General features: G+C 45.8%; 1 protein-coding gene across 2 annotated transcripts in view; it reads left to right on the plus strand.

The window, feature by feature from the left end:
* The first annotated feature begins 509 nt into the window (after positions 1 to 509).
* Positions 510 to 3,686, plus strand: part of TRABD (TraB domain containing) — a 43,571-nt gene continuing 40,394 nt past the window's right edge. For both annotated transcript variants that reach the window (XM_015411808.1, XM_015411809.1), the window contains exon 1: positions 510 to 658. The gene's annotated coding sequence lies outside the window, so the exon portion shown is untranslated. The remainder of the gene's footprint in view (positions 659 to 3,686) is intronic.

The raw sequence follows: 3,686 nt of genomic DNA on the forward strand, positions 1-3,686 counted from the left end.
CCTCCAGGTCACACATTTTTGCCTTAGCTCAGGAAGGATGGCTCCAGAGTAAACTAATTTATGCAGAAGCCGAATCGCTCACTCAGAACTTTAATGCCAGTAGCTCACAAAGTAGAATTTTTGCTCACAAGACTCCACAGCTTAGAGGGAACATTGCTCTAAACCCCTAACAGCTGTTTGAAATCCGTTCCACTCACAACCTGCAAAATTGACGATTGCCAAGCCAATCACACCCTTCCAGCTTACAACCCTAGAACCTGCAGGTCACGAAAACATGACCAAACACTCCCTCGCCTATCCTTGGGCGGGTAGAGCTTAGCTTGGGTGCCAAACTGCACATGCGCTTGGCTCTGTACCTCGGGAGTCGTAGTTTAACGGTGCATCTTTCCTTCTGCCTAGTCAGGCAAGGGGAAGCAGGAAGCCAGGCTGAACTACAATGCCCAGAAGGCGTCGCGGTGCAGCGTCCATCCACCCTCCCCATATGAATGACTAATACAACATGTTGTCGGGCTAATGTGCTGCGAGGACTCAGAGGGTTCTCTTCCTTTTTGAGGCTTTTTCTCTTCACTTCAAAGCCCCTTCCCGGACCTGTTGAGAGTTTCAGTGGTTCCTGAAGCTTAAAACAGTCCCCTGCGTAGGGAGCAGCAGAGCTTGCAATGTAAACGGGGGGGGGGGGATCTTTTTATTTCCTGCTTGGTTGAACAGGCAGCACGGAGTTGGTCAAAAGGGGGTTGTTGCCATTGCAATGCGTGGCATGGTGAGTATTGTCAGTCGCCTGGGGCTGGGGGCCACAGCTATGCAAAAGTGGTGGGGTCTCGTCTGTAGGGGGCGGGCAGGGAAGCCCCACCAGAACCTTTCTCCAAAATGATCAGTACGGTGTCAGTGAATGGAAACAAATGGAGAGTAAAGAGAAGAACCTTTGGGATTTCATATTTATTGGCACACGATTTGCTAGAGGGAAAAAGTTTAATGCGGAAAGCAATCTGTTTTGTGCCGTCCCCCCCCCCCCCTTTAAACTTCCTCCATACACTCTCTAGCCTGCTCCGCCTACCTGGAAAACGCTTTTTAAAAGCCTTGTGGTACTTCAAAGAGTAACGAATATATCGTGATATAAACTTTTGCGAGTTGTGAGATACACAGTCAAGCGCTTGGAAATGTTTGGTTTTTAGGTGTTTCTCGCTTGAGGGGAGGCTTCTTTTTTATTTTAATTGCACATTAGCTTTTAAGTAAGAGTTCAGTGGCATATGGTATTAGGGAGACTGGAATTAGAAAAGTTTTCTCGGGCCTGCTTTAGGGCCAGGCTGCTTAAAACTACAAGTTCGAGGACTTGTCCTAAAGACACGTAATTGCTCTTCTAATTATGTTATCTTCTCCCTCCCGCCAACCCTTTAACAAGAAACGTAATTGTTTTGCCAGGCAAAGGAAGGGTGGTTTGTATTGCTGGTGACTTTCCAGTAAGAGGGAGCGTTTCTGAACTTTATCATTACTTAGACCAGTGCACATGGTTCAATTCAGGTTACCATTTACCCTGTATGGATCATTATTCTAGCAAGCAGTGTTACTACTTATTCATGTGTATTAATTAGCAATGGTTGGGCTTGTAAGAGATTGTTTTTACGGGCAACCTTTGTTGAAAACATGGAATAGTGTTTCCCTTTTTTTGTGTCGGTACCAATGTCGGGTCCACAAGAAGCTCAAGGCCTCATTCCTAACTCCAGAGTAACTTTGCTGTTGTAAATACATGGCCCGGATTCTACTGAAAATAGTTGAATAATAAGTTTAACAGTTAAAAGAATGTCCTTAAGGTGTTTTCTGAGAAATTCTACCTTTTGACAATAGTATTTTCTTAGTGAGAGCATGGCTCAAAACTGCTGTAGGTGCTTTGACTAAACAAAGAAACAAAAATGAGTAGATTGGAGTCCCATGTGTTCCAAATCCCACTGCAATGTGCTATCATGTCTAAAAGTTGGTTTTTATCTCCACTGCAAATGTGTAGTGTGGTTATGATGCAGGTCATGTGACTATTGGGGGTCCATTTTGCTGCAGTCAGCTAAAAAAAGGTCTGCAGTGGTGTGAAGAAGCTTGCCCAGTTTGTGTAGGGAGGAAGTGTATGCTAAAACCTACCCATGTGGTCCAATTTAAGTAACATTAGCCCCTGCCACAAGGGGGGAAATTGATGCGGGCAAAGTGCGGCTTTTGAAAGCCGCACCAAAAGAGACACGCGGCGGCGGGATCACACAGATCCCATGAGCCGCTGCGCAGTTGCTCCCCGGCACGATCAGATGCCGGGGAGAAAGCCACGGAAGGGAGCGCAAGGCCGCTGGCTGCGCATGTGTGCGCACGGGCAGTTTGGCTGGGAGCCTCAATTGCTCCTGCAGACAGCCACGCCGGCGATCCGACGGCTGCGCTTGCTGCGGCGTTTTAGGTAAGTCCTGCTCTGTAGCAGGTTCTTTTTTGATACGCATTTTCGCCCTGAAAGGCCGGATCGAGGACGGGTGCGCGCCGCTTCCCAGATGTTGCGGTGAGATCGCACCCGCTTGCTGTGCCCCCGATCCGTCCCTCTCCCGGGCCAAAACCTTCCGTGTGACCGGGACCATTAGAAGCCTTCTACAAGGCAGACTACAATATCTTTAACTTGTAATACATTTCCATTTGGATTTTCATCAGGAGTACCAAGCTCCATTGGACTGACAATAGAGGCATCCATGTGCTGGTAATAACGAATAGGTCCTGAAAACATTATCTTTATTGGAAGTAAATCCCATGGAGTTCAACAGGGCTTGTTCTTTAGTGAGTAGGCTTAGGGCTGCACTGGTAGATTACTTTAGGGTCCTTGACTAGCCCACTGACCACTCAAGTGTGGTAGTTTGTCACCATTATTTATAATGGCTGAGACTAACTGAAGGTTTTGTTTTGATCAGCCAAGAATGGAATGATGCACTAGCCAGCCACAGCTAGTGGACACAGTGGAAATCACAGATGTCTGTAGTTTGTAAGTGGCTGGTGAGTTAGTCTGGAGGCCAAGTTAACTTTATCTGCCAGCCTGCTGTATGGAAACCTCTCCAGCTGTGGTGCCCACAACACAGGGTTCACAGAATATTTCACATTTGTATGAGTTGACACCAGACATTCACAGGACTAAAAACATTTCAAGTTCCTAGGCATAATTATAATGTTCTTTTAATTCTACTTCTGTTCATCTTCTTGCACAAAAGTAATATTATGCTATGCTTTACTCAAAAGCCACAGTTTGGCCATTCATGCTATATTGTTTAGGATTTTTAGGATTCTCAGGATTCTGCACATTATATTGATTAGCATGTAATGCTAAACATGTCTCTCTTGTGTAGTGAACACCATGTGCTGTACACAGCAGGGAGCTTCCATTGACCTAAACTCCTTGCCACTGTGTAAATAGTGAAAAAGGGGTATCTATCTTGCCTACTATGGGATATACATCTAGTGTTCACATTCAGTCTGTAATGTGTGGTCTTCACTCTCCTCCTCTTTACATCATAAATTTATTTAGAAAAAGAGTTAAGTTCAGGAGGTTTCACAATAACTGGCAAGCACATTAAATAAGTACATTGTGATTGTGCTGAGCTGGAAAGATCAGCCAGACTGATGGGAAGTAGGCTTCTAAGGCCAAGAAGTTGGTCTGATTCCCCCCCCCCCCCCCTTATGTT

Source organism: Gekko japonicus, unplaced genomic scaffold, assembly GCF_001447785.1.
Source record: "Gekko japonicus isolate JY-2015 unplaced genomic scaffold, Gekko_japonicus_V1.1 scaffold283, whole genome shotgun sequence".
NCBI lineage: Eukaryota > Metazoa > Chordata > Lepidosauria > Squamata > Gekkonidae > Gekko > Gekko japonicus.